The sequence below is a fragment of the Anabrus simplex genome, chromosome 11 (genome assembly GCF_040414725.1).
Source record: "Anabrus simplex isolate iqAnaSimp1 chromosome 11, ASM4041472v1, whole genome shotgun sequence".
Classification (NCBI taxonomy): Eukaryota; Metazoa; Arthropoda; class Insecta; order Orthoptera; family Tettigoniidae; genus Anabrus; species Anabrus simplex.
Window position 1 is genome coordinate 31,719,625 of NC_090275.1, and position 12,711 is coordinate 31,732,335.

A 12,711-nucleotide genomic window follows, 5' to 3' on the forward strand; every position below is an offset into this window, starting at 1 on the left:
ACCGTATTTGCTCACACATAACTTGCCACTGCATATATCTCGCACCCCATTTTTAACATTTGAAATAGCAGAAAAATAATCCCCGCACATAACTCACATTAACTTCTGACGTCATAAAGACATACACTAAATAAAGTTAGGGTGTTCTGTGGGCGTGCCTACATAAAATATTGGGATTGTACCAATTGCTGTTATGGTACTTTGTACGTGACATTACAAGAAGAAGCTGCATTTATTTCTACCTGCAGAACGACTGAGGCTAGTTGTTGTAACAAAAAAAAACCTAACTCGCAAACCCCCACCCCAAGGCTGCATTTCTAGCCAGTCAGAACACACAGACATCCCTCTCACTCTTCTGTCTTTGTCAATATGCTTATCGCTACCTGTCTGGCAGAGCTGATCACGTGAACTGGGAGTGTTTCCCTGTCCAGGCAGTAAAGTGATCATGGTATTAGGTATCATCCATCTGTTGTATTGTCGAAAAGTACCAGTATTCATCTTCATGTTTCATTGTTGTTTCTCAGTTAAGTTTTCTTGTGTAGGTTGATCTTTAAGTTATGGAGAAACATGGGAGTTACACTGTTGGGTTTAAACTCAAAGTGATAAAATATGCTGAGGAACATAGTAACAGAGCTGTCGGTCGAGAATTCAGTGTGAGCGAGTTTAATGTTTGCTATTGGCGTAAACAGAAAGCTGCGCTAGAAATCACCAACCGAACACTTAAGGCATTCAGAGAGCCGAAAACTGGTAAGTTTCCTGAGCTGGAAGACGAGTTGCTTCATTACGTTACAGAGTTGCGAAAAGATGGCTTTAGTATCTCACACGAGATGCTAAATTTCAAACTGTGCGAACTAGTGATTAAAGGAGGAATCAGCTGTTTGGATCTGAAAGTGAGCCGGGGTTGGATCCGTAAAGTCATGACATGAAAGGGTTGTGTCTGCGAAGGTGAACAGCTCTTTGCCATAGAATGGCAAGCTATTTCAGCAAAAAAATCATAGAATTTCATTGCCATGTAATAGCAATGCAGAAGAAAAACAATTACCTCTTATCTCAAATTGGCAATGCAGATCAAACCCTGATAAACTTCAACATGATCAGGCATCAATTTTTGAAAATGAGACAAAGTCTCTCATAGTGTACTGGCACTGCCGGTGGCTCCAAGTAGCCTACGCAGTGGCCTCCACGGTATGCACTAGCCATGTGTCTTGGTAGGTGTGCTATTTACCAACTGATGAGCCCAACTGAGCACACCGGGGCAAAACGCTGGCAACCAGGAATGAGTTAGCTGGAAAATTTATAATGTCCAATAACGGACCAACTCTATTGGTGTTATAAACTTCAACATGCCATGCAACACTACTATCAGCAAGAAGGGAGAATCTAGTGTGCTTGTACTTACAACTGGGTGTGATAAACAGCATTGCACAGTCATGCTAGCAATAACCACAGACAGAAGAAACTTTCCCCCGTATGTTATTTTCAAAAGAAAAACAGTGCCTAAAGCGAAGTTTCCCAAAGGCATTTGTACATGACAAGAGATGGCAGGGTAAGCATGAGAGAGTAGACAGCGAATGCACTGTTGCCATCTCCCTCCCTTCACTATAAACAACTTTGCTTTTAGCACTTGCCATTATTTAACACACGGAGATAATATACTTCTGACTGGATAAAATACATTCCAACAAAGACATCAGTGAAAATCTCTCACTCAATACACTGCAACACGACTGTTTAAACCTCAGTGTTGCCAAGTTGTGCGCAGCGACAGACAAATCACGGAGTTACAGCAGTTCAATGTTGGCTTAACAGAAACGTCTTTGATGAAGGCTAGGCGAGAACTGACTTGCGGTTACTATTTGGCAACACTGGGCAATCTTCACTTTGACTAGCTCATGGCGACACACTCCCTTCTACAGATTGGAAAGCTATTGGTCATGCATCACCAGGGACAGAAAGGCAGGAGGGAGTTATTCGAAGTTTGCATTTCTTGTGGGATTTCACTTGGAGTTGACAAGTTCTACAATACCCACACCAATACTATTATTTTATAAGCCATTTTCACGTATGAGAAAATGACTGAAAACATTTTAAAATGCAACCCCTCATTTTAAAGCGTACAATCTCAATGTTCTTGGAAAAATAGTATTGGCCACTTGATGAAGATGCCAAAAGAATCTTTAATGAGAAGATAGATGGAAAGACACATAGGCCCAGCAAGGGATAAAAATCCACAGTTCTAGCCCTTCAGGCAAGCAATTCAATGCAGAAAACATCACAAAGAATTACCAGGCTAGTTGGCTGTCTGGTTAGGGGCGCACAGCTGTGAACTTGCATTCGGGAGATAGTGGGTTCGAGCCCCACTGTTGGCAGCCCTGAGGATGGTTTTCTACAGTTTCCCATTTTCACACCAGATAAATGCTGGGGGCTGTACCTTGATTAAGGCCACGGCCGCTTCCTTCCAACCCCTAGGCCTTTCCTACCCCATCGTGTTGGTGTGATGAAAAACAAATTGTAAAAAAAACCCATAAAGAATTATGTAAATTAATTGTTAATTAAGCTAGTGATTTTAGGCTGTTTTTCTGGAACTGCATTTAGGCCCGAAGTGGCTTAGTTTGACAGAGCTATCCAAGACTCACAATTTGAAACCTTTCTGGGTTCCTTAGCCCTTCAACTTTTGGCACAGCCGGGCTGAGTGGCTCAGATGGTTAAGGCGCTGGTCTTCTAACCTCAACTTGGCAGGATCGATCCAGGCTCAGTCTGGTGGTATTTGAAGGTGCTCAAATACGACAGCCCCGTGTCGGTAGATTTACTGGCACGTAAAAGAACTCCTGCGGGACTAAATTCCGGCACCTCGGCGTCTCCGAAGACCGTAAAAGTAGTTAGTGGGACGTAAATCAAATAACATTAACATTACTTTTGGCACAATTGAGTAAAGTGCTTTATTTTAAGTTTTTTGTAGTATGGGGACTCCTACTAAAATATGTTTTCAACATTAAAAACCCTCAGTTATAGAAAGCATTGCACAGCACTGCAGAAGTGCAGACAGAATCTTCAAAGAAGAATGGCGAGAGACAGGCAGAGATGAGGAACCTTGATCAAAGGCATACATCACGCTCCTGCAAGTTCACTTTTGACAAATAGACTTGCACTGGACATGCTGGTAGATAGTCAGATCATCTGAGTTTATTCAACCCGTCATGTGAAGTGCAGATCGCCAAGTTGGAATAGAGTGGCGAGCTAGCAAACTGACTTTGAGTATCCTAAAGCTTGAATCATGCATATTTATACAACAAGGATGCTACTGCTTGGTGTAATACATATTCTATTTCAAACCTGCATGTTAACGACGAATAAAAAATATAGAGATATTGGTATAGAAAAATAATTTCTTCTTGAATACTTAATAAATGCTTACATTTTTTGACTAGCAAACAAATTTCACACATACTGTAAGTAGGGTTGCCAGGTGTTCCATATTATACAGGATTTCCCGTATCTGAAGGTCTGAAGTACTGTCCTGCTTTAATAGCATACATGATGCCCATTTTTCCCATGTTTAAACAATTCACTTCCGCCATGGTTAAAATTATCTATTTGCAGTAGCATTTACCGATCCTGCATTTCAGTTCATTATCTAGTAATTCTGCACTATGATCGAAACGTGTAGCAGGCGAGCGAACTGCCGGTGCCGAGCCCAAGTGTGGGAGAGAGAGAGAGAGAGAGACAGACACATCTGGTTTATGTCAATGCAACAATTAAAAACAAATAGAATGATGAAAGGAATAGATGTTCAGCAACTCTGATAAAGTCAGAAATTCAAGTCTTACTTAATTTTGATCATAATTGTCAGAAATTTCAGGACCTGATTAAGGGAGATTCAGCATTATTGAAAAAAGGCTGAAAGTGAAGAAAAATGTGGGTTTTTTATGTAGAAAATGAAACAACAAAATACTGTACCAAAGTTTGTGCCTACAGTATAATTATAGTACAATAAATTGTATCTCAGTGTTTTGCTGATCTCCCTGTGGGTGGAGGTGGTAGAATAACACCCATAGTATCCCCTGCCTGTCATAAGAGGTGACTAAAAGGGGCCCTAGGGGCTCTCAACTTGGGGGTGTGGGTTGACGACCATGAGGCTGAGTCCTGGCATTGCTTCCACTTACTTGTGCCAGGCTCTTCACTTTCATCTATCCTATCCAACCTCCCTTGGTCAACTCTTGTTCTTTTCAAACCACAACGATATTATGCGTCGAGGCCTAGGGAGTCTTTCATTTTCACACCCTTCATGGCCCTTGTCTTTCTTTGGCTGATACCTTCATTTTTCAGTGTCAGATCCCTTAATTTTCCCCCCCTCTGATTAGTGTTATATAGAGGATGATTGCCTAGTATTTACTCTTAAAACAATAATCACCACCTGTCCCTTATTGGCATTTCAAAAGCTTGGCAACCCTACATATACAGGGTCTCTCTTATAAACCCAGACCGTCCAGACCAAAACCTAAGCAGCTGCATGGGAGGCGCGCGCATAGTTCTTGACCTTGCAAGTAGCCTGCATGTGTTCAACCTAGCATCAGTCGCCACTCTGAATCACAGCTGTTAACATGGTGATACAGTTATCATTGCAACACCGTATTTTCGTATGTAAAAGTTATTTTAAAGTACGAGACGGCTCGATGGGTATACAATGCATCTGTTTAGCAATTTCCTGGATAAGTTCCACCTTCACGAGCACAGACTCACGTAATTGTAAATAAATTTGAAACTTCTGGCTCAGTGCTCAATAAGAAAAATTGATGATGATGCTTGTTGTTTTAAGGGGCCTAACATCTAGGTCATCGGCCCCTGATGGTACGAAATGAGACGAAACGCAATGAAAAATAAAATCCAAAATCCTCCACTGACCAGAATTCAAAGTGTGAGGACGAAAAATGAACGGATAGAGATTAATTTAAAACAATCAGTGGAGCCGACCCGCAATGCCTCAGTCACAGAAACTGACGGAAAACAATAGTAATACTGACCAAGGGACGGCTTCTATAGCTCAATACTGAATCGGTGATGCTTGTAAGCTAAAAGGGTCCAAAATATAGGTTATCGGCCTCTCATAATGGTACTTATCGCTTTGAAAGTAGAACCATGGTATTTATCATGGTGCGGTACTAATCAAAAGTATCGTAGACTCGCGGTATTACACACATTATGGTACTACTGACAGGTTATGAAATTCGCACATGTTATACAGACCTATGGTGTGTTCCGCACATAGCGGCGCCATTTACAGGCAACGCAAACCTATGGTTTTCATCACATACGTGTACTAACCACAGGGACTCGTACTATCCCGTGGTGTTCCTTATATAGTGGGTACTAATCATAGGCAAGGCAGAACCCTGGTGTCGCTCATATAGTGCTACTAAACACAGGTACCGTAAAAGCCTGACCGCGCGGTGCTCTTGCGTGCTACTAATCACAAACCTATTTGATACCTAACATGGTGGTACTACGCGCAAGTAATAGTGACCCATGGTGTTTCCCGCGTGGTGGTACTAATCACAAGTAGTTTCATGGTTCTAATCCAATCATCCCTTGGTCTTCCCTTTTAGTCGCCTTTTATGACAGGCAGAGGATACCGTGGGTGTATTCTTAGTCTGCATCCCCCACCCACAGGGGGTTGCGTGTTTGGTCCGCGAAAGGTATTTTATTTCCCTCAAGCCCGCCGGCAAGCCGGTTAGGACCCCCCTATCCGCCACCTGAGACGTGCCACGTGGGAGTATCACCTCTCCCCCTGCTACACCAGCGTAGCAGGTTCGTGGATTTAAAAAAAAAAAACCCATGCAACAAACACACAAACAGTTTTAACAGAGGAAAAGCTAGAAGACATTGGTGCGAATCTTGAACAGTCACCGAATAAATCACTCACAAAATTAGTTTCTTCTGCATATAAAACAAACAAAACAAAACTGTTACACGTCAAACCATACAGGTTTACACGGACCCATTGTTTAAAACCTGCTGATGCAGCCACAAGAGTGAAATATAGTGAGTGGTATCTTGCATCATTGAGTGGTCCGTTTATTTGACCCACACCTTGTATTCTTTTTTGGATGAGGCCTGGTTTCATCTTAAAGGTCGTGTGAACAGTCATAACTCTCGCTATTGGTGTGCAGAAAACCTAATGGTGTTTATGAAGACGTCTCTTATTATGAAGGATGACATTTCCAGCATCTTTTATAAGGTAAGATTTCATATAAGACTGTACACACGCTTAAAGCAGGGCGGCTGCACATGACATAAGTTGGGCTGAGGCAGCTGCCATAGCGCAGAATACAAATACTGTGCGTTCCGTCTGGGTTTAAGTGTGATACTGCTATAGCATAATACAATAAAACTAGGGTGAGCTGGAGGTTGTTTGTCACTTACTGGACCTATCTTTACTCTGAAAATAATCACTGCATAAATCTTTATAATACAAAAACACAGGGACATGACAATTATACACAGCACAAATGAATATAAAATTGAAATGGCATAGCCTTACAACACAAACAATATGCACTAATATGTCATTTTATTCTCAGGATTAATTGTACTACTTTTTACAGTGATGACTGGTCTTGCCTTCCTAAAATTTCTTTCAGCAGAAGCTCTCGGTGCATGGATTGTTAAAATTTGGCAGCTTTGACAACATGTGCACTGGTTTCTCACTACTGGACTGGCACTGGAAGGGTGGCTACTGTACGGTCCAACAAACAAACAGTGTGCTGATACCATGGATATCAGGATGGATATAGGCTAGCCCAGCTCGGTGAGCTAGCACTCAGCTCACCGTGATGTGTGGTACGTGCCACTTTCAGGTGTCATGACAAGGAGCTAGTTTACCAGAACAGAGTTGGCACAAGCTGTCAGAGTGTGTTGTGTACCTCTTGACCCTAATACCTAACCCAACCCAGGGGAAACCTGGAAATGGGATGTGAAGAAAAATAAATACATATTTTAGATCAAGTACAATATTTAAACTCTATATTTGAGCTGTGCACATGACTGCATATCTTAAGAATAAAAAAGTGGTTGCAATGTATTGCTTGTTCTCTTCACTTTTCGATGAAGTGATAGTCAGTTGAATTAACTTATGAATGATGTTCTGAGCGCTGACTCTTCAAGACATGAATATCAGATATGATCTGTTTGAAGTTTCCCACAAGATGAGATCTCTTTCTTAAAGCACTCTGCAATTGAGAGTTTAGGACCATGACCTTCTTTTCCAATGCGTTTGTCTCGAGTGATTTAGAAATATGCGACTTCAGTTTCTGGATTTTCAAATCCTGAAGGTGTAATTCTCCTCTGAGAGAATGGTTTTCCTCTTCTAGTGTCTGAATGCCACATTTAATGTGGGCAATTTCATTTTCTAAACCAGACAGAATGTCGCCGAGGTGGTCTTCATAAGAAGACAGTGATTTTTTCAATGTTCTGACCTTTCTCTTATACATTTTGTGCATCTTGTCTTCCCTCTTATCAATATCATGATTTCTCTTGGAGATTTCATGGATGAACTCTTTCTGAGTACTAAAAAGTTGCTTTTCAATTCTAGAACGTCGTCTGTGACAGTTGAGAAGGTACTGTTCCAACTCCAGCATCCTCTTGCCTTCCTCACCCATCTGCTGGATGTTTTCAGTTATCACTGGAGGTAAGTATTTCACATTCAGATGCTCACCGAGATTGTGGACGCCCACATGTTTAAAACCCATCGTAAGTGTCACTACACCAACATCTCTGTTTTGCGACATATTCCTCAAGAGAACTTTATACTTTTTATTGGCCTCCTGGACATCTACCAGTAGCCTGGCATACATCAATTCACTGCTCCCATGCCCGTTATTATCACTTATTATTAATTTTGGAGACCATCCTGACAATAACTCTGTTACTTTATGTGGCAATGCAATGTAACGGACTTCACACTTGAAATATTTTAATTTGGATGAATTGTCTACTTTATCCAGAATAAACTGTAGCGATTTACTAGATGACGAAACGATTCTCGGATGCTCTATTCGTAGATAGAGGGGGCCTGATATAAAGTGATAGAAGAACACATACTTAGGCTTTATGACGACTTTGTAGTCGTGATAACTTTCTTTGCTTATCTCACTGCACTGTGATGATATCAATTCTGTGATGCTGTTAGCACAAGATGATGAACAGGAATCAATACCATTACGATCAGATCTCATTTCAGACAGATGGGACTTAATAATGGGGTTAATTTCTGTCTTTGGTAACGAAATTCTTACATTTCCTCCCAGCTCCTCCAATGATAATGCAGAAGTAATTTCTAGCTCTGAAATTTGAAGAGAGACAGAAGAATTTATTTCCATCTTTTCACACATACTAATAGAGTCCACTTTACAGTCCTCTTCATTTCTTGTAACTGATTTAGTTTCTTGTCTTACAGATAACTTTGAAGTTCCTTGGATATGTTCTGGTAATTTCATTGGCTTTATAGGCTGTGCCACCATAGGCTGTCCATCCTTCATAATATAATATGCAACATTGCTACTGGTATTCTTCTTCGTCATTGATGATGCACCTTCAGTGTTTTCAGCTGTAGCTGAGAAATCCACCTGCTTGCTAGTGCATAGCACAGGCTTGTTAAAATGTTTCCCAGAACCCACATTAATCTGTTGTACATTCTTGTCTTCCATGTCATGATTTCTTATAACGTACGTATTTTTATCCTTAGCCTCAAAACTTTCCTGATTCATTTTAAAATTCTCATTTGCCTCGGTATTTGTATTGTGTCCTCTGGAAACTGTTTCCTTGATGATCTCTGGAAGATCCTTGATACTCTGTTTGTCACTACAATGTTCCAAACCTACAACAGGAGGACTACCTCCATCTGTGTCGTTCTTTCTGCAGGAGTACCCTTTAACAACCGGATCACCTTGCAATACAATGACCACAGACTGGACAGCATTACTAGTAACACATGATTTCTTTACCAGACTTTCTCTACAGCCATCCTTACACAGTTCCACATTATTTCTTGAAACAGCACTGCATAAAGATTCTACATCCCATGAAGAACTATAACCACACTGATTTTCTTCAAAGTTCAAATGACTGTTTATTGATGAACTGGCGGTATCTGAACTCCGAACAGATTCTTTGGTGGGTTCTGTAACAAACTGTTTGAGATCACAAGCTAAATCACCTGAATCAAGAGCAATATTCTCATTAATTTTTCTCTTATGATCTTGCAATGATGGTGATGGCACATCTGTAAAATGAACCGTATCAGGAGAGGTTTCCTCTTCTAAAAAGTCAGAATTCTCCTCGATAATATGAAAATCTGTCCATTCACTGAAACTTCTTTTAAATCCTGTGAACTGAAGAGAACCAGTATTAACTTCTATTTTATTAGAGATGGGCTCTTTGACTGATGAAGCAGCTAAGTGACGATCGCCTATTGGCAAGCTATTTTCCTGGCTGGCCTCTCCTGCAGAAGAATCGGAGTTCAACGATCTTGAGGAATATAGACTTGAATGTGACGCATTACTCTGGATTCGTCTCCTCCTTCTGAAGTTCCCACCCAGTCTCAGTTCACATGCGGTTTGGACAAATGGTTTTTTACCATAACGATTCTCTGGAACTGTTTTGCTCTTTGAGTCCAGTAAGGGGAATTTCCCATTCACACAGTAGGAGTTATTGACAGCATGTTCAGTGCAGAATGTGTTCAAATCCTCTGTTGGCAACAAACTATGAACATCTATATGGGAGAGGGCAATGTCACGCTCTGAACGTTTCAATCTTAACGTAATCACTGATAACCAAGTAAACAACTGTTTGATAGCTTGTAAAGAACCTCGCAAACGAAGCCACGTTGAACGTTCACTTTTATAACAAGAAACTTTGTCACCTCGAAAGGTTTTCATGGAAACAGTATTACCCAAAAACTCAAACGAGAAGTTATATTTCTTATTTTGTGACTTTCTTGGTATAAATAAGTTGAGATTGCCAACATCTAGTAAGTGGATTGTGAAATAAAACAAAATATTATTGTGACTTTTAGGGCCAATCTGAATGAGGTCTATTCCATTATTTATTTCAAATGTGATGGTAGGATACTGAACATTGGGGGCATGTGAGTTCCGCAGCTCTGGGGGGATGGTGTAAGTCTTATTTTTGCGATGATTGAGTTCTTCCACACGAATACTAAGCAGTACCTCGGGAGGAATGGACTGAATCCGGCCTCGAACGCCGATGAGAGTGTGCCAAGCATAGAAGACTTGGCCTGGAGGTAAACCTGCCTGCCATACTTGGGCCTCCCTCAGACTGACGTTCACAAACCCCACACGCTCCCACGTGAATAATTCCACCTTCACTTGACAGTTCCGCATTTTGTTTAGAGAAATAAGTTCTCGCTTCCACACAAATTGTATGTCCAGCTGAGGTTCTGTACATGGATCATAGCGATCAGATTCTAGGCATTCTCCTGTCAGATGTGCTCTGAATACGAATGCGTCTGTGACCAGATCGAAGCCTCTTCCTTGAAGGATCTCCAGAATGATGTGCACACTTCTTCTCATATCACAATCCATATTTTAAGACTCCAAGTAAGCCAGTAATAAGTGAGGTTGTCAGTTTCTATTACCGTAGTGACAATTCGTAACTATCAACAATATGATACCAGTAGTTTACATGGCACCAAAACAATAATTCCCATGGTAATGATAAAATTTATAACATGAATTCAGTAAGGTTATTGGTATTGAATTCATCAACCCCATGATAAGAGATTCTTTCTTCCTCCTCAAAGAATGCATGTACAAGGTAAAGAAAGGAAGGGCCAAGGAAGCAAGAAAAATGAAACACTTCTTAGGCTTTTTAAACATAATATTTCTGGGGTAATCTATGAAGGTTAGGTGTTATCAATAAAAGAGAGGAGCTTGTCAATAGTGTACAGAAGAAATGCCAGACTCAGATGAGACATATCTCACAAATTTTAAACAAATTTAATTTTTAATATTACAGTATATATAATTGCTTTAGATTTTAAGACACACTGGGATGTCTTTTATGTAACAGTTCTTTAATATGCTAGAACCTATCTAAAGAATATTAACATTTGGAGGATCACGTGAACAAATGTAACTCTCTAGGTAATGCACCGTCTTTTCGACCGGTAGTCTAAATGAGGTAGTTCTGACATCGGCTTAACCTCGATATCAAAAACACTAAAAATAAGCAAGTGTTAGGAAAATGAAAGAAATGGCGTATGGCTTTTAGTGCCGGGAGTGTGCGAGGACACGTTAGGCTCGCCAGGTGCAGGTCTTTTGATTTGATGCCCGTAGGTGACCGCGTGCTAGCGAAATTAACCAATGATGGTTAAGAAGAGGAACTAGAGTATAGAGGAGTTCTGAATGAGAGAGAGAAAGCATTCACAAGCTGTTGATGTCACAATCTGAACTCATATAAAGAGGAAGAACATACAGTTTAGTTTAAGCAATTGATCAACAGTCTTAACACAAAATAATGATGGAAGTTCTAATACACAGCTCCCATAGTACCGTCAGCAAGGACAGTGAGGTCTCACGGAAAATTTAATGCTCCCCACAGAACGGACAAACACGCAGTTAAGATTTGATTACAAACATGCTTTATGTCAAGGAAGCCAACAGATTTAACACTACTTAAAATATTCTGCCTGCATGGTTAAAATTCCCGACCCTGCCGAGAATCAAACCCGGTACCCCTGTGACTCGTTACTACAAATTTGGTACAGTGGGATCGAATGCGGTTGATCCGATTATGGTAAATCGAGAGTTGAGTGTGTATGTGTACGTACATACATACATACATACATACATACACACACACTCATCATAAAACCTGTTCCTACTCATGAGCTCCAATATAAATGTCATAGTAGAGCTAAACATTTGAACTCCGATGCAGTTGTTGCAATTATGCTTACAATATTGAAGATTTGTCATTTAAATAAAAAGTTTTAAAGTATTCACATTTGAATTTGGAGCACCCAATAACTCAAATATGCATTACTATTATGTAACTAGCAAATATGTTCTGTTAACTGGGTGGTCTGTGGAAACTGCCAAATCTACCCACATCACTCGCTCGTTTTCGTGCCTAACAGAAACTATGTTGCATGAAATAGTATTCCTTATGAACAGCCCAGTTAGCCATAGAGCCGGACACGAGTATTAGGAGTTACAGTAATACAAGCACAACAAACAGTTACGTATGCGGCTGCCTTGGCAAATGTCGAGTCATTGCTGCAGTGTATCGAGGGCCAGGATGATGCTCTCACCAAGCTGTTTCCAAGGAGTCCCTCGCCTGTCAAATGGGAGAGGGACTCCGTTACTTCCATAGGACCGAGGCTTGCTTAAAATATTCTGAGCTCTGTAAATTCATGAAGCAGGATGCTACCCTACTTACACATAGTCCAAGTGAGGATCTCTCCTCTAACAGGTTAGGGACCACTGGTGGATTGCATAGCCCTAGCCGCCTGAGTAAAAGGAAGGCCATGACTCAGAATATGTCCAAGATGCCCACTCCCATTCCGTAGCAACTGGTATCCCGACTCTCAGGACCACTTACTAGGCCACTCAGCCGTTGCCCATGGTTCACAAACTAGGACGTGACTACAGTAACCCACACCATGAAAATGGTGAGAAGATAAAAGTAAATGTG

The 12,711-nt window shown here is 40.8% G+C and overlaps 1 protein-coding gene across 1 annotated transcript in view; it reads right to left on the minus strand.

Moving 5' to 3' along the window:
* The window catches only part of LOC136883111 (nuclear factor related to kappa-B-binding protein), a 161,413-nt gene that overhangs the window by 24,294 nt on the left and 124,408 nt on the right, over positions 1-12,711 (minus strand). The gene's annotated exons all lie outside the window — the stretch shown is intronic.